This window comes from Macrobrachium rosenbergii, unplaced genomic scaffold (assembly GCF_040412425.1).
Source record: "Macrobrachium rosenbergii isolate ZJJX-2024 unplaced genomic scaffold, ASM4041242v1 171, whole genome shotgun sequence".
NCBI classification, from domain to species: Eukaryota; Metazoa; Arthropoda; class Malacostraca; order Decapoda; family Palaemonidae; genus Macrobrachium; species Macrobrachium rosenbergii.
This window is the reverse complement of record NW_027100729.1, coordinates 4,186,562-4,213,379: the sequence shown is the minus strand read 5'-3', so window position 1 is coordinate 4,213,379 and position 26,818 is coordinate 4,186,562. Positions and strand designations below refer to the sequence as shown.

General features: G+C 50.0%; 3 long non-coding RNA genes across 4 annotated transcripts in view; 1 reads left to right on the top strand and 2 right to left on the bottom strand.

Moving 5' to 3' along the window:
- The window catches only part of LOC136838106 (uncharacterized), a 55,011-nt gene extending 46,856 nt beyond the window's left edge, over positions 1 to 8,155 (bottom strand). For both annotated transcript variants that reach the window (XR_010852862.1, XR_010852863.1), the window contains exon 1: positions 7,917 to 8,155. This is a non-coding gene — a long non-coding RNA (uncharacterized lncRNA). The remainder of the gene's footprint in view (positions 1 to 7,916) is intronic.
- LOC136838111 (uncharacterized) overlaps positions 1 to 26,818 on the bottom strand; it is a 271,933-nt gene that overhangs the window by 109,750 nt on the left and 135,365 nt on the right. The window lies entirely within an intron of this gene.
- LOC136838108 (uncharacterized) overlaps positions 8,768 to 26,818 on the top strand; it is a 215,819-nt gene continuing 197,768 nt past the window's right edge. Inside the window, exon 1 of the long non-coding RNA XR_010852870.1 lies at positions 8,768 to 8,887. This is a non-coding gene — a long non-coding RNA (uncharacterized lncRNA). The remainder of the gene's footprint in view (positions 8,888 to 26,818) is intronic.

Sequence of the window (26,818 nt, the reverse complement as noted above, 5' to 3'; positions counted from 1 at the left end):
AGAGGCACATCAAAGCAGTCCTCCAGCGCCTCCAAGAAAACGGCCTCGTCGTCCGTTTTGACAAGTGTACATTCGGCGTCCAGAAAGCAGAGTTCCTGGGCCACGAGGTATCTCCGACAGGCGTCCGCCCTCTTACATCGAAGGTGGCAGCCGTAGCAAAGTTCCCGACACCCACCTCCATCAAGGCCGTCCAGGAGTTCCTTGGGATGGTCAACTTCTACAGGCGCTTCATCCCGGGATCGCGCACACCACGGCCCCTGACGGAAGTCCTAAGAGGTCAACCGAAGTCCCTGTCTTGGGGACCCATCCAGCAGCAGGCCTTTTCCCGGACGAAGGCCGCCCTCACCAAGGCAACCGCCTTGGCACACCAGGATCCCAAGGCTCCCCTCCAGCTGACGACAGACGCCAGTAACGTTGCCTGCGGTGCTGTTCTGGAGCAAATTATCAACGGCGCCCCCCAGCCCATCGCCTTCTTCAGCAAGAAGTTCAATCCCGCAGAGTCCCGATACAGCACCTTCGACAGGGAACTCTGCGCGATGTACCGCGCAGTTCGGCACTTCAAGTTCCTCCTGGAGGGGACGCCCTTCACAATCTTCACAGACCACCAGCCACTGGTTCACGCTTTCACGAAGCAAGGGGACGCATGGTCTTCCAGACAGCAGCGCCACCTCTCAGCCATAGCCGAATTTACCTGTTCCGTCAGGTACCTCCCCGGCAAGAAAAATCCCGTAGCAGACGCCCTCTCCAGAGTCGAGTTGAACGCAGTGCAGCTTGGTGTAGATTACCAGGACCTTGCCAGAGAACAGGCCGCCGACCCAGAAACCCCAGCATACCGCACCGCCATCACATCCCTCAAGTGGCGGGACGTGACCCTCGCCCCCGGAGGTCCCAGCCTGCTCTGTGACATCAGCACAGGCCAGCCCCGCCCTTTGGTTCCAGCCTCACGCCGCCGCCAGGTATTTGACATCATCCACGGCCTCTCACACCCCTCCGGCAGGACCACGGCCAAACTGCTTTCAAAAAAGTTCGTCTGGCACGGGGTGCAAAAGGACGCCACAGCCTGGGCAAAACAGTGCCTGCAGTGCCAGACCAGTAAAGTGGGTCGTCACACGCAGTCGGGGGTAGGCGAGTTCCCACAACCAGGGCGCCGCTTCGGCCACATCCACATCGACGTCGTCGGGCCCCTTCCCCCATCAGGCGGATCCAGATACCTCCTCACGGTGGTAGACCGTTCAACGAGGTGGCCCGAAGCCACGCCCATGCAAGAAGCCACCGCCAGCGCGTGCGCCGAGGCCCTGCTCTCCAGCTGGGTTAGCCGCTTCGGCGTCCCGGACCACATCACAACCGACAGGGGCCCCGCTTTCCTCTCCGAGCTGTGGTCTGCCCTGGCTCAACTGCTGGGAACCACGCACCACACCACCACAGCATACAACCCAGCGGCCAACGGCCTGGTCGAACGGTTCCACAGGTCCTTAAAATCATCCCTCATGGCCCGCTGCACCGCCGAGGACTGGAAACATCAGCTGCCGTGGGTCCTCCTCGGGTTGAGGACCGCCCCCAGAGCCGACGGCACCCCATCTGCAGCTGAACAAACCTGTGGGGAACCCTCGTGGTGCCGGGAGAGCTCGTGACGGATGATCGCCACTCCCCATCTCTGCAGAGGCTCCGCGACGTGGCGGCAAGTTCGCCCATTTGCAGGCGCTCATACATCGACAGAGCAACCACCTTCGTGCCGCCACAGCTGTCATCCGCCACCCACGTCTTCGTCAGAGTCGACGCCGTCCGTCCACCACTAACTAAGCCCTACAGGGGACCCTTCCGCGTGCTGGAACGGAACAGCAAGGCGTTCGGCTGGCACTTCCAGGCAGGAACGACTGGGTTTCCATAGACCGGCTAAAGCCCGCCTTCCTGTCGGAGAGTCCCGGCAGCGCCGCAGCACCCCTTCCGCCCAAACGCACTCCAGCACGCCCTCACCACCGCAGCGCAGGGCGCGCCCCAGGAAGGGACCGCCCAAACAGCAGCCTCACAGGCAGGAGGCCCCTCAGTTATCCTCAAGGAGCCGCGGCACCCTTCAGCGTCCCACCAGGTACAGGGGATTAATCAGACGCGCGTCCCTCGTCTTGGGAGTATTTGTAAAGTCACCATTCGGCGCCAGGATAGTGTTTCGGAAAGGCGGCGCCATTAATTAAGTCTCCGCTGAGCTTGTTTTCTTTGGTGACTTCCCGTTTTCTTCAAGCTAAATTAGTCACGCCTAAAACGTGCCAGGTCACGCATTTTAATCATTTTTACTTTATGGTATTTATACGAATGTCACACATTGTGTATCACATGTTTCTTCATTCACAGGCATCAAGACTGTATCTATATTGTGTCTCTGTATGTTTCGTATTGTAATTCGTACTCGTTCACTGTATATTATTGTTTATTGTTTCGACCTCAGGTCACAGTCAATTCCATTGTCTCTCACGGCCGGCGTCAGTCGGCCGCAATATAAGCCGCCTGGATCTGTAATAAAGCAGCAGTAACCTTTACCTGCTCGTTTCTTTGACACCTTACACGTCGACGACATTCTCATATTTTCCAGGTCTCACAGCGAACACCAGAGACACATCAGGGCAGTCCTCCAGCGCCTCCAAGAGAACGGCCTCATCGTCCGTTTCGACAAGTGTACCTTCGGCGTCCAGAAAGCAGAATTCCTGGGTCACGAGGTGTCTCCGACAGGCGTCTGCCCTCTTACATCGAAAGTAGCAGCCGTAGCCAAGTTCCCGACACCCACCTCCATCAAGGCCGTCCAGGAGTTCCTTGGGATGGTAAACTTCTACAGGCGGTTCATCCCCGGGATCGCTCACACCACGGCCCCCCTGACGGAAGTCCTAAAAGGCCAACCGAAGTCCCTGTCTTGGGGACCCAGCCAGCAGCAGGCCTTTTCCCTGACGAAGGCTGCCCTCGCCAAGGCAACCGCCTTGGCACACCAGGATCCCAAGGCCCCCCTCCAGCTAACGACAGACACCAGTAACGTCGCCTGCGGTGCTGTTCTGGAGCAAATCATCAACCGCGCCCCCCAGCCCATCGCCTTCTTCAGCAAGAAGTTCAATTCCGCAGAGACCCGCTACAGCACCTTCGACAGGGAACTCTGCGCGATGTACCGCGCAGTTCGGCACTTCAAGTTCCTTCTGGAGGGGACGCCCTTCACAATCTTCACAGACCATCAGCCACTGGTTCACGCCTTCACGAAGCAGGGGGACGCATGGTCTTCCAGACAGCAGCGCCACCTCTCAGCCATAGCCGAATTTACCTGTTCCGTCAGGTACCTCCCCGGCAAGAAAAATCCCATAGCAGACGCCCTCTCCAGAGTCGAGTTGAATGCAGTGCAGCTTGGTATAGATTACCAGGACCTTGCCAGAGAACAGGCCGCTGACCCAGAAACCCCAGCATACCGCACCGCCATCACACCCCTCAAGTGGCGGGACGTGACCCTCGCCCCCGAAGGCCCCAGCCTGCTCTGTGACATCAGCACAGGTCAGCCCCGCCCTTTGGTTCCAGCCTCACGCCGCCGCCAGGTATTCGACATAATTCACGGCCTCTCACACCCCTCCGGCAGGACCACGGCCAAACTGCTTTCAAAAAAGTTCGTCTGGCACGGGGTGCAAAAGGATGCCACGGCCTGGGCAAAACAGTGCCTGCAGTGCCAGACCAGTAAGGTGGGTCGTCACACGCAGTCGGGGGTAGGCGAGTTCCCACAGCCAGGGCGCCGCCGCCACATCCACATCGACGTCGTCGGGCCCTTCCCCATCAGGCGGATCCAGATACCTCCTGACAGTGGTAGACCGTTCGACGAGGTGGCCCGAAGCCACACCCATGCAAGAAGCCACCGCCAGCGCGTGCGCCGAGGCCCTGCTCTCCAGTTGGGTTAGCCGCCCGGCGCCCTGGACCACATCACAACCGACAGGGCCCCGCTTTCTCTCCGAGTTGTGGTCTGCCCTGGCTCAACTGCTGGGAACCACGCACCACACCACCACAGCGTACAACCCAGCGGCCAACGGCCTGGTCGAACGGTTCCACAGGTCCCTAAAGTCATCCCTCATGGCCCGCTGCACCACCGAGGACTGGAAACATCAGCTGCCGTGGGTCCTCCTCGGGTTGAGAACCGCCCCAGAGCCGACGGCACCCCATCTGCAGCTGAACAAACCTATGGGGAACCCCTCGTGGTGCCGGGAGAGCTCGTGACGGATGAACGCCACTCCCCATCACTGCAGAGGCCCGCGACGTGGCGGCAAGTTCGCCTTGCAGGCGCCATACATCGACAAAGCAACCACCTTCATGCCGCCACAGCTGTCATCCGCCACCCACGTCTTCGTCAGAGTCGACGCCGTCCGTCCACCACTAACCAAGCCCTACAGGGGACCCTTCCGCGTGCTGGAACGAAACAGCAAGGCGTTCCAGCTGGCACTCCCTGGCAAGGACGACTGGGTTTCCATAGACCGGTTAAAGCCCGCCTTTCTGTCGGAGAGTCCCGACAGCGACGCAGCACCCCTTCCGCCCAACCGCACTCCAGCACGCCCTCACCCCCGCAGGCGCGGCCGCCCCAGGAAGGGACCGCCCAACCAGCAGCCTCACAGGCGGGAGACCCCTCCGTTATCTTCAAGGAGCCGCGGCACCCTTCAGCGTCCCAGCAGATACAGGGATTAGTCAGACGCATCCCTCGTCTTGGGGGGGGAGTACTTGTAAAGTCACCACATCGGCGCCAGCGTAGTGTTTCGGCGGCGCCATTAATTAAGTCTCCGCTGAGCTTGTTTTCTTTGGTGACTTCCCATTTTCTTCAAGCTCAATTAGTCACGCCTAAAACGTGCCAGGTCACGCATTTTTAATCATTTTTACTTTATGCGTATTTATACAAATGTCACACATTGTGTATCACATGTTTCTTCATTCACAGGCATCAAGACTGTATCCATATTGTAGTTCTGTATGTTTTGTATTGTAATTGTTACTCGTTCACTGCATATTATTGTTTATTGTTTCGACCTCAGGTCACAGTCAATTCCATTGTCTCTCGCGGGCCGGCGCCAGTCGACCGCTATATAAACTGCCTGGATCTGTAATAAAGTAACCAAAATCACTTTCATGTATCATAATAAAGTTTTCATTAACCTACCCATCTCACAGACTCATCATCAACATATAGTTACGGGCTGCTCTAGAAGCAAGAGCCCGTGCTGGCACAAGGTCAGCTAAATCTAAAACAACAACGTAATAAAGTAGCAGTATTTTTTGCCTGCTCGTTTCTTTGACACCTTACAAGCCTCTCGTATTCACTGGTTTTCAGATATTGCCCCATTGCTCTGCTCTCGATGTTGACGCTGTCCTCTATGCTCAGTAGCCCTCTCCCCCTTCCTTTCATGTTATGTATAGTCTGTGTGTATTTGCTCTTGGGTGTAGTGCTTTGTGTATTGTCATGTGTTTCCCAGTTTTCTGGTCTATGCTGCGGAATTCAGCCTTCGTACGCTCCACTGCTCCTGCGTTGTATCTGATTATTATTATTATTATTATTATGGAACCAGAAGCCCACCACAGGGTCTACTGACTTGCAATTCGAGCTTCCAAAGAATATTATTAAGGTGTTCATTCGAAAGAAGCAACAGAATGTAAAGGGGAACAGAAAGAGGAGATTTCAGTCAATAGAAAAGTAGATAAATTATCAAATAAATAAATAAATAGATAATAAGTAAATAAATAAAAAATGTAAGTAAAACATTAGAATACAAGGAGAATTGTATTAGGGCAGAAATGAACGACACAAATCGCAGAAAACAACCTCACGACTCGAGTGATCGAAGATGAATGATGCCTCCCAAACGGAGGTCATGAAATGGGTCAGCTTTAGACACGCCCCCGACCTGGTAGAAGAGGTCCTATCCCCGAATTCTGCTTGGTTAATACAACACGATTTCCGAGATACAGTTCGAGGTTCTATTCATTATATTTTTTAAGTGAATAACATTATCATTACTTTAATCCAGAACTTTCAGAACAAGTCATTTCATCATGATAAACGGATAATTATAAACCAGAATTGATATACAGAAGTTTGTCTACAGTTGATCTCGTCGTTGCTTAGACGTCAGCTCTCAAAGTGTGTTTCAACTATTTCCCTTTATACATAGAACCAAAGAGTCTTGCATCCACAATGGCTTCAATCTACCACTTGTATCAAGCATTCTCCTCAGGTCTAGCACAAATGAGCTTTCAGTAATTATGATTCATCTCACTAAATAACCCCGGCTACACTTAGATGATTATGCCTACAGACTGTTCAGGTCACTTTGTTATCTTAACATTCAAACATTATTCTGTGTATATATAGCTCCGTTGCATGCATATAAAAATAACTTGATGACTATGATACCAAAGTGATATCTCCTGTGCGTCCGTGAACCTTCGTCTCCCGCTAGAACATGAAGCCTGGACCACTGAAGCTACAGTAGGCCTATGCCACTGATTCACCAGACATTTTATTTTACTGGCCTTCTTTTATGCACATCCATTCCCTTTCAGTCAACATTAGTCTTTTTTATTGTAACCCTCACTTAATCATTCTCAGTACCGTTCGAATACCCAGCAATAACAGAAAATTATATATGTCTCGGCCAGCCTTTTATGCCGTGAGTACGTCATCAACGTTCTAAGAATGACAAGAACTGACGTTACCCCAAAGGCCTGCAGTCACTGAGCTGTTCTAATTATTTGTGTGCTCAAGAAAATATTATATATCATAAATATGCAGAGTTTCCGGAGAGAGAACCAAAATCTCGCTGCCATGCAATGAATGATGTTTCTCCGTCTTCCACTTCCGGCCAATATAATGACAGTTGCGTTCACCTCTTCCAGACTGTCGTCTCACAGACAAGCCATATTGCATGCTATCTCGAATATTAACCTACACATGTAATTTTACATGCAAGAAATTGTTAAAACACCTTTCATTCTTACTCGCGCAGCCGGATGTTGATTTTTATCTGCCCACCATGATAAAAAAAAAGTCCCTATTTGAAGCCCATCGTTCGTTGACGTCTGGACGACTTGACTGTTTGTTCCAAGCTCGTCCTGTGTGTGCTTGCACTGATATATTATCGATATAAATCGGCGTTTTCACGATCTAAATAAGGTGTGGATGTTCTGTTTGTATATAAGCATTCAAATATACTACTGGAGAAATATTTTGCATCTCTACATATCGGAAACTGATTTCAGCAAATCAAGAACTACAAAAATTGTTTTCAGTTAAGTTAGTTTACAATGGCGAGAGTTAATATCCGACATATTCAAGAGATTATAAATCAAATTTCAATATTTAGTCTCTTGTATAAAGCTAAAAATGAGGGAGAGAGTTAGGGGAAACTCTTAAGAAGCACCAATACGTAACGCCAGGGCAAGTAAGGAACTACAGTAGTAGTTCGTAACGTGGACGCCTCACAGGTGTTACGGAGTTTGAACTAAACAATCTCAAACTATGTTAGCGTTGAAAATGGCGATTCACGTCTTTCACTGTAGGCCTTCCTTACCACTCCTGGAGAAATTATACGACTTGAATAAATAAACCAAGGCCCTGGTTTAGCCTAATAAATGGTATGAGAGTCGGCTATGAACCAATGGGTGGTAGCACTCCATGAGGACCTACGAGCATTAACGTCGTAATGCTACAAAATTTAGCTCCCAAAATAGTGTTCAATTCAAATCAGAGATTAAAATGACGATAAACTCAGTCACGTCTTTCAACTGAGTCCTCCCAACATCTCCTGGAAAACTATTAGATTTAGAAGTACCCAGTCCTATAAAAATCTGTCGTTCTAAAAATGACACTGTTAAAATCTGGAAAGTGCAGACGCTGGAACGTATGGAATGGAACCCTTCCTTACCTTCTTCCAGGCCCTGAGGAACGTCGTAGATGACGCCAAATTAAAAACCACTAAATTTTCAATCACTTCACAACCAGAGCCTTCGGAAGTCACTGACACAAACACTGACATCTGGAAAGCACAAACAAACCTAAATCGGAGCCGCGTTTGTGGCCGAAATGATCTGGAGCTAAAGGGGGAACCAAGACAGTCCCCCCAGGGGGGCAAACACACACACAATGACAGAAGTAGAGAGAGAGGCAGGACGACAACTCCAGCTGGCCCTCCCTCACCCCCGAATTCCCCGTCAGTAGTTAACCGTTTGAATGCTTGTTATATACTTTAGCCTTATTACAGCAGACAGACTAATTAAAGGAAATTTGTTGTATATCATACTTATGCAAAGACTAATAAACATAATATCATTTTACGTTATATATTATAGATAGATACCACCTGTTGAATACTTTATATCAGAGACCGATAGGTCACCCTATGAATGCTTCATTGATTATATTATTTATCAATAAAATAACTCGATTTACAACATACATAATATGATCTAATTGTATTTATTACATTTTTATCAGTTCAACACGTTACAATATCTTATTATTAACCCATAAATAAGTAAAATAAGCTTCTATATTTGCGATACACTTTTACGTTACCTGAAACTTATTAGCTACGGTAGAAAATAAGTATATCGCCAAAAATACTTCATAAATTACATTTAAACTTAATTTTATATTAAATTAATATCATATAATTTTATTTATTACCTTTTTATGAATCTAAAATGTTATAAAACATAATTAATAACCAAAAAAAAAACTCAAATGAAGGAGCTAATCGTCTTGGGTGGAAAGTGGTCGAGTGAGTGTAAACAAACAAATGATGGTGTCGTCGAATAGTTGTCCCGGAGATCAACAGAAATCAATCAATTTCGACCGGAAATATTGACTGAGTGATCGAATTGGAGGTCAAACGAGGTAAATCAATGATTGAGGTTGAATTCTCGAGTTAAAAATTGTGTGAAATTTGAGTTTTTGAGTTAAATATGGTTGAATGAAGAGAGGCATTGTGGGTCTCTTGACTCCTCCTAAGGAGACGATTGCCAATGTTCATTAACCGTTATTTAAAGCGTTAATTACGTTGCTTTCCTTATTTCGTTTCTTTATATAACGCTGAAGGTTAAATCTGTGCTTGAAGTTAAATTCGTGATTTAGAAATTGCGTTAAGTTTGAGGTTTTGAGGTGGGCTAAATGTGATTAACTTGCGTTAGGTATTTCTCGTCTCCTGAAGGTCAAGGTTACAAAGGTCAGACCTTATTTAGACCTTATTTAGGCCTTATTTGATCGATTTGAACTGTTTCTTCGTTTAGGCAATTTGTAGCCCTCTCAGGCCCTGTAGGCTGGGTTAGGCTCAGAGGTGGGGGGTAGGCTATGGCTGCAATAATGGGGCTGTTAACAATTTTGTTATGATTTTTGGTCGTTATTTTGCTAATCCCCCCCTACCCACCCCACCCACATCCCACCCCCACCCCCACTCCCACTCCCGTCCGAGGGTTGCTCCTTCATTACAAGGAAATCAAAGATGCTTCATAAGGGATGCATCCTAACCTAACCTACCCAAGGACAATTTGCCCAGACTTGCTATGCAGTCTCCTCCCCCCTCCCCCATCCTTCCAGAGTTAACATTCGAACTGAGCAGAACCTGCACACAACTACACCGCCGTCTCACCTGGATTTTTTGGGCAACTGAAAAAGAAAGTCACATGAATAATGATGGAGGCTTTTAGTAGCCTAACCCTTACTGAACCTAAATGGGTTAATAAACCAGCCCAAAGAATAAACGAAAATGGATTTGAAATGAAACTTCTCGGTTACTAAAGTGTGATTTGTTCCACATGATATACAAACCATTGATCCTATATTGCTTAGTGTTGTTCTTCCTGAGATGTGTCTCGACAGTGGAATACGGGTCTTTGTACAATAGAATCAAATGACAATCTCAACAGAGACAAAAGGTACTCTTGCAGCAACATAAAATATGGATATACTGGAGCACTAAATGGGGACACTACCCTATAGGTGTACATTCAACTGCTTTCCTAGTATCTTTGCCGAGCCTAATGCTGGGGTTGGATTGTCTCCGCTTACACAGGAGATCATATCACTCTGCAACAGAGGAGCTCTCCAATTAAGAAGACAAAATTTGCTCCTATTGAGGCGTCCTAATGACTATCTAACTTACCAGACCTCTTGGCCAGAAACGACCCTACAGTTGAATCTCAAAGGGGTTTGGAAAGGGGCGCACTCCATCCTCAAAGGTGTACCAAACTAGTAATACAAGAGCAATACTCTAACCATTTTCTATAAGACAAGACCCATGAGCCACTATTGCATGCACAACTAGGGCATTATGTTTCTGTTGTGTTACATAATGTTTTACACACTTCTAATCATTACCAAAGCAACAAAATCTTTCATATGACTGGCCATTACAAGGAAACAAATATCATTCAACAGCCATAATACTAAGTAAAAATTACAAAAGTACAAAAGTACACTATAGTATCACTAATAAGAAAATTATATATGATTCACTAAATACATTTGGAGGGAACATATAGTCTTTCTCCTCAGCACAATTTAGTGCAGTCTACATCTCCTCGATGAGACGTGCAGGAGGGACAATATTTCTAGTACCTCCCGTGGGAACTCCCTCAGTTTCTAGATCAGGCACATTTTCAGAGTGCTCTTGCATGCTAACTAACCATTCTTCCTCACCATGGATTGCTTTGAGTTTATTGGCTGACCTTTCCATAATATCTTCATTAAATAAGTTTGTTCCGACACGATATACAAACCCTTGGTCCTTTACATTAGGAATTACTTTCAGCGTAGGCTGGAAACGGCCGTTGAACTTTCGAACAAGGTGGTTAGGCAGTTAACTACCGTCCAGGAGGCGGGAGTACTGCCTGCCCAGATGTAAACATTCCTATTTGCTTTCGGCCATCGTAGAATGCGGACGTTGTTCTTCAATCTCTGCCTGACTGCCCTTCAGCTTTTCAGTGGGATTTTACCTTACTTTTGTGATAATGAATGTTGATAAGCCTTCTAAACCCTCCTATCCCCAGCGTGTGTGTCCTGGGGTAGGAGGCATAAGATGTAATACATTTCGTTCTAGCATGGACACGGACCCACACGCCCTTTGCCCAACTTGCAGGGGACGTGTGTGTTCGCACAGTGCTCCTTGTAGCGAGTGTTGTACCTGGTTTCCCGAGCAATGGAAGAGGTTTGAAGGGAGGAGACGCTACTGTCGGAAGCCTGCCAAGGAATCGTCCAAGGGTAACGTCCCCGACGACTCCAGTGGTGGCTAATGTGTCAGGATCGTTTCTCCCTCCCTGCGAACTTCCCCTTCTTGCTCCCTCTCCCTCCGGTGAGGACTCCCCCTCCCCTTCCTCATTCATTTCATCGGGTGTGGAAGGGTGTTGGGGGGGCAGTTGATCAGGACATCCTCTCAGTGGCCTCTCCATGCTCTGGGGGGGAAATTTTTCCTCCAGAGTGAGTGGAGGCTTCTCATTTTGAACCGACTGTTTCCTCAGGTTGGGGGGTGGAAGTTCCTACGGACCAGGTATCAGACTTCTCTTCTGCCTGGCTACACCTGGGTCTACCTGGCATTCCGTCACTGGAGGGCCTGGTGTCCCACCTGTCTGGCGCTCCAGTGACAGCCCATGTCTGCGTTCGGCAAGCTACCTATGACGGTGGCTTTACACCTAGACACCCAGGTTTCGGCTGCTCCTGCCTCTCACCATCTTGTGCCGCTGCCCCCTGCGTTCCTGGCCCCGCTATCTCGACCTGGGCCTTTGTATGTGGTGACGTCGTTGGTGCCGTACATGACATTGCCTGCCCCTATTGCTGACCCTGGCTTGTTCATGACTATGGTTTCAGCTCCTTGCTTCCCCATCTCTTGGCCCAGCCTGGCTGCTGACACGCCCCCGTGCCTTTGACCCTGGCTCGGCCCGGCCTGGCTGCTCGTGTGCCACCCGTGCCTTCATCCCTGGCTCCTCCTTTGGACATTCCTGGCTGCCATGCTGATGTTCCTGCCCTGGCAACTACTGTCCCGAGCACCGTCTACCCTGCCCGGGTTGCGCCTGCTGCTGTGGCCCCCCTGGTTGCTCCTGAATCTTCGGCTGCTCCCGCATGGTTTGGGGACCTGACCTCGATCCTGAGGAAGATGGTGAAGAAGAAATCAAAGAAGAGATCTGAGGCTACCCAGCCAAAGAAGAAGCCTGCCTCTCCCCCTCCTAAGAGGTCTTGCACCGAGACCTCTAAGGGACTGCCCCCTTACACAGGGAAGGCAGACGGATCTCTCGCTGGCTCTTCCCGATCCACGGATCAGGAAACCGCTGCTCTGTAAGGTCAGGGGCATTGGGAGCCAAGGGCGTGCAGACCACAGTCCGCACTCCCCCTGCTGTGCCGAAGAAACCTTCTTCTAAGGCCAGCGGGTCCATGTCAGGCACCCGCACGCGAGTCGCTCCGAGTACCCAGGTTTCCAGGGAGACCCGAGTACCCCAGTCTGGTACAGGAGAAACCTGTAGACTAATGTAAACCTGTCTAAATTAATATTTTTAATTATATTTTTATAATCAACTTAAAGAGTTATGGTACTCTAGGCTACCCTATAGGCCATAGCCTTTATGGGGTCTGGTTACATAGGTTTCAGGCAGCCTGTAGGCTATAGCTTAGCCTGGCCCACTCTAACTTAAGACTGTCTTAATGAATGACATATTTGATATTATCTTAATAATATACTCATAGGTTACTGTTATGTTGTTCCGACACAATATACAAACCCTCGGTCCTTTACATTAGGAATTACTTCCAGGCGTAGGCTGGAAACGGCCGTTAAACTCTTGAGCAAGGTGGTTAGGCAGTAACTACCGCCAGGTAGGCGGGGATACCGCCTGCCCGGGTGTAAACATTCCAGTTTGCTCTCGGCCGTCATGCGTTGCTGACGTGTTTTCGTTCTCTCTGCCTGACTGTCGTTAAGCTCTTATTATCCCGGTGGGATCTTTCTGTATTTTTGTTTATATATACGTGTGTTTGATATTTATTAGTACAAACCCACGATTTGTGATAACCTTGCATAAACCGTCGTTCCCTGCCTTGTCTTGGGTTTGACGGCCAAGGGCGTAATTGGAGTAGCGTAACCAAGTGGTAATGCTTCCCTTCCAGCAGCCCTTTACGTAAATACTGAAGGCGCCCCTGTACTTTCGGAGACATAGTTTGGGACGTAATATCTTCACTCCCCTACATTCATCAGGATGTAAGAGTTCGTTCCCTTCTTGGGCTTCCGCCCTCCGTGCATAAGGGGCATCACTAATTCCTGCCTACTTATGCTGTGTTGCTCGCCACCTGCGCTTGGAGAATTACGGGCCGGGTGGGAGGTTCCGGGCGTCGTCGATAAGTTCCGCTTCCACGGCGCCCTTGGTGGCCTCCCCTCCGTCCTTTTTTTTTTTCTCTTCCCGTAGGTTCTTCCTACTCCCCTTTAGTAGAGCTCTCTCCTTCACTCTCTTCGCTCGCTCATCGGGCGAAGACCAGGGAGGGGGAGCGATCGGGCGACTCGTCTAGAGTACCTCCTCCTGCTGCGTAGGGCAGTTCCCCTTGTAGCGAGAGGAGTCTCCCTTTACTAATCATCTTTGTTTTTCTTTTAGGTTGACAGTGAGCATCGCAGACACAACAGTAGTTGGCTGGATATATCAAAGGATATCTTGCATGAAGCAGTCCCGACATTCATTCAGTGTTGCTTCGGGATCGACCACAATACCTGGTTAGATGTCATATTTCCACGTCGGGATCGTTCTGACTCTGTTCCCGCCGATGTGGATCGATCGCTGTCATTGCTGGTTTTCATGTATGCTGTTGCAATGCCTCCTGCGTATCTGTGGTCCATCTGCTCCTGCTGCTCCCTGTGTTATGCTCTTGTCAACTATACGACAGACTGTGGACTGCTATTCCTGGTCTCCTGCCACAGCTGCCCTGATCGTTCCTGTCGCTGCTGGTGACTTTCAAGTGACATTTCTGTCCGTTGCAGTAGCTCCTGCCTTCCGAACCGCTAACATAGCTCCTTTATCAGGTGTCCTGATCGTGCCCGCTACTTCTCCTAGTGATCGTGCCCGGGGGCCGCTTCCGTTGTGTTCCTGCCAGCTGCCCTAGAGGTTACAGTGTCCGCCATCCTGTAGAAGATGTTGGCGTGAAGGGGAAGGAAGTCGCCTTGTGGAAGTGACGTTCCTGGACGTTGCAATACCTCCTGCCCTCCGAACCTGTGCCGTAGCTCCTGCATGGGCTGTCCTGATCATGCCTGCCGCTTCTGCTGGCGGTCGTGCCTGGGACGCTCCCGTTGTGTTCCTGCCAGCTGCCCCAGAGGTTACGATGTCTGCCATCCTGTAGATGTCGGCGTGAAGATGAAGGAAGTCGCCCTGTTGAGGTGACGTTCCTGGCCGTTGCAGTAGCTCCTGCCTTCCGAACCGCTGCCGTAACTCCTGCATGGGCTGTCCTGATCATGCCTGCTGCTTCTCCTGGTGGTGGTGTACTGGGCCGCATCCGTTGTGTTCCTGCCGGACTGCCCTGGAGGTTACGATGTTTCGTGTCCACCATCCTGTAGAAGATGGAGTGGAGGTGAAGGAAGCCGCCCTATGGAAGTAGCCGCCGCCTTCTTCATCTTATCTTCGATTTCTTCTTCTGCTGTGTCTTCCCTCTCCGTCAGCCGAAGGAGAGGAAGGCTGCTTCTTGCCCTCGATGCCCTTGCATGTCTAGGGACTGCCTCCTTCCGAGGAGGAAGTGGGTCTCTCGTTGGCTGTTCCCGACCTTCGGGTTAGGAAACCGATTGGCATAGCCGTGGGTTTTGTGTTTCGGAAGCCGCGGGCGTGCAGACCTCAGTTTGCAATCCCGTTCCCGAGTCCTAGAGGTTCCGCCCCTAAGACGGGGGCTGCTTCGGGCGCTCGTTCGTGAGCCGCTCGGAGTGCTTGAGATTCTATGGAATATCGAGTATCCCGATCTGGTCTGGAGAGAATTTCCTGGGCCCAGTTCGGGAGCAGTGCGAGAGAAAGGGCCGAGGCACCCAGGTGTCTCAGCTCCTCTTCCTGTCAGCACCGCAAGCGCTTCCCGAGTGTTTGCCAGTGCTCGGTCAGGTTCCGAGCCTGGTGTCTCGATCCTGTCAGTTCGAACATCAGAAGCAGCAGGGAAGAGATTCCCTTCAGGAGTCATGCGGGACTTCTAAGGGACTGACTCTCTTCTGGGAGACACGTTTCTCTCGTTGGCTCTTTCCGCCCTGGGGCGGGAACCGATTCGCATTCTCCTGTGGGATGTTGCGTTTCGGGGGCCACAAGAGCGCGGCCGCTCGAGGCCACGCCCTCGTTGCCAGTCTTGGAAGTCTTCTTCTAAGACTAGTTCTGTGCTTAGCTCTTTCGATCTATTAGGAAACAAAGCAGCTGATCCCTATTTTTGGAAGTCTCGTGGGTAGTTCGAATTCTATGAATCACAAGTGCTCTCCTTACGAGAGGCACAGGATGAGAGAAAGTGCCGAGACACCCAGGTGTCTGGGTGCCGAGACGCCAGGTGTCTCGATGCTGCCCGCCAGCTGCTTCGGTTGCTCGGCTGGGCTTCATTCTTGTGTCTCAAACTTTAGGGTTTGAGCATGCAAGATAGCAGACACAGAATTCCCCTTTGAAACTTCTCGAGGGGCCTTGGCCTGGAAGGAGTTTACAGTTCGGGAAACTTGCAATTGTTCACAGCAGGCGAGTCTGGCCTGCCCAGTTACGATTGTGTTCACACGATTGGCTCGGCTCGGCCCCCGGTCACGCTTACGAGACTGGCTCGGCTCGCCCCACCTGCTTCCCAGACCGCCGCATACCAACCAGCTGGATCGCGTTTGTGTGCTCGGCTCGGCTCGGCCCTACTCGGTTTTTTTCCGATCCGGGTTCTCGGCTATGTTCGAGTGAACTTTTGCTCTTCCCAGGAAAGCGCTTTGCCACGGCACAAGTGCTCTTCTTCCCCATGGGGCAGTAATCTCCTTCTGTTGATTATCGCTCACGGTCCGCCTCTCCTGCTCATCTTACTGGCAGGACAGGTAGGGATACTCTTTCTCCTCACCTGTTCTCTTCTCCTCTTGGTTGTTCCGATAGGCACGAGACGGACAGAGAGAGCTCTGACGAAATTATCTTCGGAGTTCGGCTGCCTGGCGGGCTTTGGGTGTCGGTTCCCCGATTCTCTCGTAGTAAAACCAGATAGCCGAGTAGGGTTTCATGGGATCTGTCAAGGTCTCCCTTCAAGGGGAGAGGTACAGGAGTTTCACGCATCGGAAACAGCGAGGGTCTTCCTCTTCAAGTTGTGATCGTCCCCGTGTTTTCGGAGAACTTTGCGCTGATTCGTCAGCGCGAGGATCCCCAGGACAGGACCGCAGCTCCCCCAATGAATAACCTTCATCACTCGCAACCCTTGCAGTTCCCGAGGGGCTGAGAGTGTCAGGGACCGCCGTGGTCCTGGCTTCCGAGAGCGTTCTCTACCTGATGAATTCTTTTTCTTCGAAGGAGTTAATTCAGGTCGAGACACCAAGCTTCCACCCCTGCCTCGACAGAATATGAATTCTTCCTGCCTCGGAGGGTCTTGTCGACTGCAGTTTTTTGGGCAATCCTGGTGTTAAGAAGGACTTTGTTCCAAGTTGGCTCGACCCTTAGGAACGAACCTTTACTTGGTTCTGCCTTTCTCTTTCAGAGATTTGCCAGATCCCTCTGTAATCAAAGTTCGTACCAGGGCACCGACTTGTCCTTTGGACAATGGCAAAGAACTTTGGGTCTTAGTCATCTCAACTCGACCTCGAGTTCAAGCCAGCCCCCCTCAACTCCTTAGCTAAGAAGTCCTAGGCTTCAGAAGAAGATTGCTACTGCTGATGCCTGGACGAAATGATACCCATCAAGTCTCTGGAACTGGCAGCTACATTGCTGAAACCTAGGAATGGATTCCTTCAGGAGAAGTATCTATTTCCCTTAGGTCTCGGCAATTCTTTCCATCGAACTTCCATCCCGCTTCCATCCCCTCCTCCCGTGCTCCCAATTCGGGAAATGCCAGCCCGGCTAGAGCTAATTGGCTCGGTACCCTGTCATCTTGCAGAAGCTTCCCCATGGTGGAGAATGGAAGTCTGCTTCCATTCCTCTGACCTTCTTTCCTCTTCGAAGTATGAGGAAAGAGTTAGGCTAATGCTTGATTGAAGGAACCTTCGATTATGCTTGCATATTCCCCTCACATCTTGTGTCTACTTACGGATTCACAGATTGAGGAATAGGCGCACACTGGTAAGACCTTTTCTTGAAGTTGTGTGACCAAGACGAATAGTACCTTCTCATCACCGTCCTGGGCTCAGGGCAGCCTTTTGGCCGTCTGAGAATTCAGGATGAGTTTTGCGGCACTCACTGGTTTCGTTGAACAACAAAACCACAGTAGTGACTTTTGTCGACAAACAAGAGGCAGTCGTTTTTTCCTCCTGTTTCATCTCGACATTTGCAGGTACTCGAGTGTTGTTCTATTGCACACTCGACAGCTCAACCAGATGTATTCCTGGTGGGGATGTATTGGTAGGCAAGCCTGGCCTCGGGTTTGAGTGATCGGGACGGAACATGCTGCTCACTCTTTCTTCACGAAGATTCATGCAGAGACTGCTGGACTGAGAAATCCCTACCGTCCTTCTGTTGCCTCCCTGCACACAAGTTGGTAGTTTTTTCTCACTCCTTCATACCAGACCAGGGGCCTCTCCGGTGAGGCATGCTGTCTTTTTGGTGAAAACTCGATATAGACGTTTTTTCCCTCCATATTTGTCCGTTTCGCTAGGGGTTCACAAACATTGCTCACCCCGAGTTACAGACAAATACTTGAAGACTTCGCCTTCATCCGACCTGATTGCCGAGGCATCGAGAAGAATTCTGCTTGACCCAATCTCCTGAAGCAGCTACACAAGAAGCGGTTCTTGAGGCAGTACATCCCTGTGTGTTCAGGACTAGGAGACTTTCCAGCTTTCCTTGCAAGCACAGGCTTTCTCGCCAAGTGGCAACGGATATAGCTGGATAGCCCTTGAAGTCCTCTGCAACACTGTCCCAGGGACTGGATCCGTCTTCGCTGGTGGTGTCGTTGTCGGAACTTCTTCTCGGGTCAGAGTTGCTCGTCAAATCTGGACTTCCTCGTCTTGTCTGCCGAGGGTTGCTTCTCTCCATTTCATTTGTGAAGAACGTAGGCCCTTGCGACCTAGTCTTCTATTTGAAGTAGCCTTCGTCTCCTCAGTCAAGAGTTAGCTACGGACGAGAAGCTCCTTCAGTCGTGCTGTCCCAGGGAACTGTTCCTTGGGTGGCATGTACTGTAACTCTTCTTTAGGGTTCCTGTCTGTGCCCTGCACGCAACTTACGAGAGTCGATGGATAGAGATATGCCCTCTTAGGACCATCTCTCATCTTAACCTGGCCTTTGCGTAGAAGATGGAAGAACAGGGATGGGGTTCATACTTCGACTCCTTCTCGGATGTCGTAGGTGGACTCCGAATCCATTGGCATCTGCTGTTGGGTTCGAGTCCTTCTTGTTCCCCTCCTCCTTGGACTTTGTGTCGATGATCCAGATCATTCAATACTTTGTCCTATTAGGGAACTGTGGTACTTTCCAAAAGGCTCGACATTCCTAACCTGGACGTCACCAACGTTTTCGCTAGTACTGTCTCTCCCAAGGAAGAAGTGTCTAAGGACACATCTTCCTCCTGACTTTGTGAAGTGATCAAAGGAGGTACAGTACTCGGCAGCTGACGACGACGATACTGGTACCTTCCACCCGAGAGCCCACGAAGTCGATATCTTGGTCCATCACTCACATTCCGGAAGTTTCTGTCAGTCTGGAAGCAAGACATGGTCTCTTAGACCACACTCTTGTCTTCTTCCTTCGGTCTTGCCTACAGGCCCTTGGAACCCTTTTTCCTTGGCCCTGTGGTGGCTGCTCAACAAGTTGTGTTGTGTTACCCAGCTCCTTCAAGAGGACGAGTAGCATCTCGCCTAAAGTGTTGGTTCTGGAAGTGAGAAGGATTCCGAGAGTGACTGGCCTCTCTTCCTCCTCCTTCCCCGTCCTCCAACTTCTCCTCCTTAGGGATGAGAATAGGACTCAAACCAATAGCTGCTGGAACTGGCACTGATGCGGTAAGACTACACATCGAGCACCCGTTCTATTTTTCTTATAGAATCATAGAAGCAATTCCGCTCCTTCCTCTAGCAAGGGGAGGAAGGAGAGACTGGCAATAAGGGAACCCTATCTCTGCTTTTCCTTACTGCCTCCGACTCTAGATCCTTCCAGCCTATTTCGTAGGAGTTACATTTCCCCACTCATGCGAAAGGGTCCAATATCTGACATCTGATCTTGCAGTTCCTACACTCCGATCAATATGTGAGAGGCACGGTTCTCCTCCTCGCTCTTTCGACCAGGAGTAACCCAGGTGTGCTGAACCCCAGTCAGTTCAGGAGACTCACTCAGATTCCTCCCTCCAACCAGTGAGTCTTCCTAATGTAAAGGACCGAGGGTTTGTATATCGTGTCGAAACAAATAACAATTTTTAAAGTAAATTGTATTTTTAAACATCTAACTTACCTGGTAGTTATATATATAGCTTAAGTCCCTGACATCACGGCAGAATTTCAAAAAACTCGCGGCAATCACCGATCGGTAGTCAGGTGATCCACCTGTGCGCCCTCTACCCAGGTACCTGGAACCATTCCAACTATTCCTCAGATCTTCCCTGCCGCCGTGCCGGTAACATCGTTGGAATTTCGCTCGTAGCCCGTGTTTTTCGCAGCTTATTTTGGTGAAGTACACTTTGGCTTTAGCTTTCGCTCGTTTTTAGATCTCTCTTTGGAATTTTCTTAACAACATGTCTGACTCTTCATCGAGTGTGAGAATGTGTGTGAGGGGATGTAAGACCCGGCTTGCTAAAGCCTCCTTGGATCCCCACTCCGTAGGTGAAGTGTAGGGGTAAAAGTTGTGAGTTGGACGATAGATGTGATGAATGTTTGGGTCTATCTGAACGGGAATGGATTGATTATAGTCGGTATGTGAGAAAGCTTGAAAGGGACTGGCTCAAAAGAGCCAAGAGTACTATGTCTCGCTCTTCTAGGGATAGCCAGGGAATAGTTAATTCTTTGCCCCTTGCTAACTACCCTATTGATCCTTCTCCCGTAGTGGTAGTCTCTGAACCCCCTACTGAAACAGGTAAAGACCCAACACTTAAAGATATGATGGCGGCCATTCAGGCCCTGGGCCAACAGGTAAAATCCCTCACGGATGACAGGGATAATATGTGGTCGACAATGAGAGATCTAAAAAGTACAAGTGTTAGTGCTGTTGTTAGTGCAAGTGCAGTGGAGGGTGCGACCGCTCGGACCTGTCGTGCTCCTAGCCCTAGACCTCTTCCAGGCTCCCCAACCCCTGGGAGAAGGAAAGTCGACAGGCGAAGGGAGGCGAGAGGTTTTAGCTCCCGAGCGGTCGTCCCCTCGAGCGTTCCTGTTGACGCTTCCCAGGACGCTCACCCTCGCCATAGGAAAGGCGAGGTAATGTTGTACTCTTCGTTGTCGGACGATGCAGTCCCCAGACGGGGCTGGCGTCATGCGTCGGAGTCGAGACCTCTCAAGAGGAAGTTACCCCCTATTGAGGGACGTCATGATGAGACTTCACAGGTTCCAGGTTGTAGCCACTGGAGCAGCCCGGAGCGCTTCCCTTCTAGCTCCGAGGGTAGCTCTCCTGCTAAGAGCAAACGTAGACAGTCCTGTTCAGTCAGGACGCCAGGCAGCAAGAGTGTGGTGGACGCATTGCTGCCTTCCGTACATGCTCCTCCTCCTCCTTCGGATTGGTACTCGTCTGCTGAACCCTCACCACAATCCATTCTAGACGATGAGGAGGAAGTAATTCACGTAGTTAAGGATTCCCCAGCCTGTCCCCAGCAGCAGGAAGCCCCGCAGATGGCTTTACTGCAAGATATGCAGCAGACTTTGTCTTCTCTGGTGCAAGCGTGGCAACCAGGCAGAGAGAAGAAGGATAGCAGACGTCCAGCTAAAGCTTCGAGACGTCCAGATGTTCAAGACGCTGAACGTAGTGAAAATGAAACTCTAGACGCGGGATGCACTGGCATCAAGCGTCTAGGAGTGAAACACCATGACGGCAAGTGTCAAGGAACGGGACGCCAAGACGACAAGCGTCAAGGCATTGGACGTCAAGACGTCAGGCGTCAAGATGTTGGAAGCCAAGACGTGGAGGTAGCTCAGGACGCAGGATGCACTGGCATCAAGCGTCTAGCATTAGAGCACCAAAACGTCAAGCTTCAGGAGTTTAGACATCAGGACGCAGAGGTAACTCTGGACATGGGATGCACTGGCGTCAAGCGTCCAGAAACGGAACACCACAAGCGTCAAACAGTAGGACGTCAAGGGAATGGACGCCAGGACGTCAAGCGTCGAGAGGCTGGACGCCAGGACGATATAGCCGAACGCTCTGACAGCTCGGATACGGCATCCAGTAAGCGAGACGTCGCCACTTCGGTAACGGCCAAACAGTCGGGTGAGGTGGACGACGATCTCCCTCCTTCTCCAGACATTCATTTAGACGAAGTTACCGACGAAGAGAAACACCCATCGTCGGACTTAAAGAAACTGATGTCAGTGTTTACGGAACTTTTTCTGGAGAACTTTGTGCCAGCTGCCCCTCGATCTCCTCCTTCTCAATTTACTTTAAGGAAGACTTTGAAGAAGGCAGTGTTTACGAAGATGATTATGTCTCGCTCTTCCAAACGAGCATTGAAGACCATGCAGGATTGGATGGCCACTAAGAAAGATCAAGGCCGAACCGTGTTCTCTTTCCCCCCGGCCAGACTAGCGTCCAGATCGAGCATTTGGTACGAGACTGGAGAAGCTCTTGGTCTGGGAGTTCCTGCCTCATCCCAGGGGGACTTCTCTAGTCTCGTAGACACTTCACGCCGCGTAGCCATGGGAAAGGCAAGAGTGTTTTGGTCTCCATCGAAGATGGACCACCTCCTCAACGGCATCTTCAGGGCCTTTGAGGTCTTTAACTTCTTGGACTGGACCCTGGGAGCCTTGGGGGAGGAAGACGGAAGACTTTAAGAACACTGGCACAGGGGAGCTTATTCACCTCATGTCCTGTATGGATAAGGCAATCAGAGATGGTGCCAACGAACTAGCGGCTCTTTTTTCAACAGGCATCTTGAAATAAAGAGCCCATCTTTGTTCTTTTCTGTCTAATGGGGTCACGCCCATTCAGAAGTCGGAACTTCTTTATGCTCCGCTATCTTCACATCTGTTCCCGCAGGAAATAGTTAAAGACATTACTTCGGCCTTAGCACAAAAGGCCACACAAGATCTAATAACGAAGACAGCGAGGAAAGTGCTTCCAGCGAGCTTCGTCACGCAGAAGCATAAAGGAGAAGCTCCTGTGACTCAGCCCTTTCGTGGAAAATCCAACAGTAGAGGAAATACGAGACCCGCTGGTAAAAGAACAACAAAGAGAGGCTCCAGGCAAGGAAGAGCCAGAGTCTGAAGTGAAGCACCTTCAGACAGTGGTAGGAGCCAGACTGACCAACTTCTGGCAAGTGTGGGAGAAAAGAGGAGCGGACCTATGGTCCATTCAGTTACTCAAAGAAGGGTACAGGATCCCTTTCCTGAGGAGACCCCCTCTAGCAGCAAGACCAATAGACCTTTCAGCCAAATACAACGACAGAACCAAGGCAGAGGCTCTACAACAACAAGTGTCTATGATGTTGCAAAAGGAGACCATAGAGAGGGTTCAAGATCTGGAATCCCCAGGATTCTACAATCGGTTATTCCTGGTCCCCAAAAGCTCGGGGGGTTGGAGACCGGTGCTAGATGTGAGTGCACTTAACGTTTTTGTGCAGAAAACAAAGTTCACAATGGAAACGACAAAATCGGTTCTAGCAGCGGTCAGACAGCACGACTGGATGGTCTCACTGGACCTCCAGGATGTGTACTTTCACATCCCCATACACCCGAGCTCCAAGAAATATCTGAGGTTCGTCCATAGGGGAAAGGTATTCCAGTTTCGGGCTCTCTGTTTCGGCCTAAGCACCGCTCCACAGATTTTCACAAGGCTGATGACCAATGTAGCAGGTTTTCTTCACACGAGAGGCATCAGAATCTCCTTGTACTTAGACGACTGGCTCCTCAGAGCTCCTTCCCGCACACGCTGCCTGGAGGATCTTCAGACCACGATACAGTTATTGGAGGAATTAGGTCTGCTGATAAACAGAGAGAAATCCCAGCTGATCCCATCCCAAGAGGTTCTGTACCTTGGGATGAAGATTCAGTCAGGATTTTCGGGCTTTTCCGTCTGTAGCAAGGACGGAACAAGCCTTAGGAAAACTTCAGGACTTTCTAAAGAGACAGACATGCTCGGCGAGGGAATGGATGAGTCTGCTGGGGACCTTTCCTCGCTAGAACAGTTTGTCTCCTTGGGAAGGCTGAATCTACGCCCGTTACAGTTTCATCTAAATCAGAACTGGGACAAGGAAATAGAACTGGAGACCAAGTGCATCCCCATTTCAGAACCAATAAGGCCATATTCAGAGGGGTGGAACGACCCCGTCAAGCTCCAGGAGGGCCTTTCTCTACATCAGAGGAACCCAGACCTAGTGTTGTTCTCCGACGCGTCGGACTCAGGATGGGGAGCAACACTAGGGAAGGAAGAAGTCTCGGGCTCCTGGACCAGAGAGCAGAAGTGGCACATCAACCAGAAGGAACTAACTGCAATCTTTCTAGCTCTCAGGGAGTTCGAACACATAGTGGAGAACAGAGAGGTGCAGGTCAACGCCGACAACACGACAGCGTTGGCCTACATCAGCAAACAAGGGGGCACTCACTCCAGGTCTCTATATGAGACAGCAAGAGAACTTCTTCTCTGGGCAAAGGAGAAGAATGTCAAACTAGTAACCCGCTTTATCCAAGGGGAGAAAAATGTGAGGGCGGACATTCTGAGCAGGAAAAATCAAGTCCTCTCAACAGAATGGACGCTACATCAGGACGTCTGCAGAAGCATGTGGCGACTTTGGGGACGTCCGTGCATAGATCTCTTCGCCACAGCGCAAACGAAGAGGCTGGAAACTTACTGCTCTCCCGTACCAGATCCCGAGGCGACATGCATAGACGCGTTCCTGATGGACTGGTCCAACTTGGACGTGTATGCATTTCCCCCTTTCAAGATAATACACAGGGTACTGCAAAAATTTGTGCCACACGAGGGGACCAGAACGACCCTTGTGGCCCCTTACTGGCCGACAAGAGATTGGTTCACAGAGGTACTGGAATGGATGGTGGACATTGTGGCGGAATTCAAACCCACAAACAAAACAACACACAACACTCACCCTGATCTTCGGTTGCTGGAGATGGATAAAGGTCGCCGCAACAACCACAACCGCAAACAACCACAAACACAACAAGGAAATACAAAAAAAAGAAACAGAACACACACAGTAAAACAGCACACCAACAAGAAAACCAACAACTCCCAGAAAAGCAATGGCCAAGAACTTTGGGTTAGTCATCTCAACTCGACCTTGAGTTCAAGCCAGCCCCTCTCAACTCCTTAGCTAAGAAGTCCTAGGCTTCAGAAGAAGATTGCAACTGCTGATGCCTGGACGAAATGATGCTTATCGAGTCTCTGGAACTGGCAGCGACATTGCCGAGACCTGGGAATGGATTCCTTCAGGAGAAGTATCTATTTCCCTTAGGTCTCGGCAATTCTTTCCATCGATCTCTCATCCCACCACCTCTCCCATGCTCCCGATTCGGGAAATGCCAGCCAGCTAGAGCTAATTTCCTCGGTACCCTGTCATCTTGCAGAAGTTTCCCCATGGTGGAAAATGGAAGTCTGCTTCCTTTTCCCCGTTCTTTCCTCTTCGATGTATGAGGAAAGAGTTAGGCTAATGCTTGATTGTAGGAACCTTCTAATATGCTTGCATATTCCCCTCACATCTTGTTTCTACTTACGGATTCACAGATTGAGGAATAGGCGCACACTGGTAAGACCTTGTCTTGAATTTGTGTGACCGAGACGATTAGTACCTTCTCGTCACCGTCCTGGGCTCAGGGCAGCCTTTTGGCCATCCGAGAATTCAGGATGGGTTTTGTGCACTCACTGGTTTCGTTGAACAACAAAACCACAGTAGTGGCATTTGTCGACAAACAGGAGGCAATCGTTTTTCCCCCTGTTTCATCTCGACATTTGAAGGTACTCGAGTGTTGTTCTATTGCACACTCGACAGCTCAATTAACCAGATGCATTCCTGGTGGGGATGTATTGGTAGGCAAGCCTGTCCTTGGGGTTGAGTGATCGGGACGGAACATGCTGCTCACTCTTCCTTCACGAAGATTCATGCAGAGACTGCTCGACTGAGAAATCCCTACCATCCTTCTGTTGCCTCCCTGCACACAAGTCAGTAGTGTTTTCTCGCTCCTTCATACCAGAGCAGGGGCCGCTCTGTTGAGGCATGCTGTCTTTTTGGTGAAAACTTGATATTGACGTTTTTTCCCTCCGTATTTGTCCATTTTGCTAGGGGTTCACAAACATTGCTCACCCAGAGTTACAGACAAATACTTGAAGACTTCGCCTTCATCTGACCTGATTGCCGAGGCATCGAGAAGAATTCTGCTTGACCCAACCTCCTGTAGCAGCTACACAAGAAGCGGTTCTTGAGGCAGTACATCCCTGTGTTCAGGACTGGGAGACATTCCAGCTTTCCTTGCAAGCACAGGCTTTCTCGCCGAGCGGCAACGGATATAGCTGGATATCCCTTAAAGTCCTCTGCAACACTGTCCCAGGGACTGGATCCTTCTTCGCTGGTGGTGTCTTTGTCGGAAATTCTTCTCAGGTCAGAGTCGCTCGTAGTGCGGTGGTTCTCAGATTAACCGGGTAGAGGAATTCCTTTTAGGCTTTAGAATCTTGAGCAACAGTGATAGTGTAATCACATGAACGTAGGTTTAGTACGTTTTAAGTATCCTAGTCTTTGATGTTTCCCTCAGAGAGTCCAAGGGGGTGCTCTCGTAAGCTAGCCTAGGCTCTTTTGTCAGCGCTGAGATACTTCTCTGCTTGTCAGTCGTAGGCCTTTACCGCAACCTGCAGGGCGAAGGGTCAACGGCTTGGCACACTACCTCATTCCCTCCAGGGTAGGCTCTGAATAGCCACTTGGGAGATTCATCGTTCTCCTCCTTACATGAGAGTTATTTTCTTAGTCCGTGTGTAGTGGCTAACTCTATTATCGAGGGTGCGTTCATTTAGCTGAGGGGGTACTCTCGAGTGCGGAGGTTCTTAGAGGCAGCCACTTGGAAGTCTGTGTAGGTTTTCTCGACTTTCTACCTCAGAGACATTCAGTTTTCTTCAGAGAAGAGTTACTCGCTGGGTCACTTTGTGGCAACCAACTCAATCTTATAATTACGCAGTAATTTCAAGGCGGGGCCGCTTTTAGGTAATGAATGTAGTCAAAGGAACTCAAGATTCTCTGTTGGTCGGAATTCATAGTGAGAGTATTAAGTTTGGCGTTAGTACTGTGAAGTTAGGAGATCCAGTGGACAGGTTTGGTTTCTTCAACCTCTTCTGCGCAGACATCGGCGGCAACGGGCAGCGAAGAACTCGAAGATCCTGCACATTCAACTTCTCCTCCATACATGAGGGGCTACAATAGCCACATGGGAGGTTCGTCGTTCTCCGCTACTCATGGGAGGCTGTGATTGGCCACTTAGGTTGGTTTTTTGCTACTCTCTATCCATGAGGAGGTTTGAATACCACATGAGAGGTAGCTTGACTCAGACAGTACCTAGACATG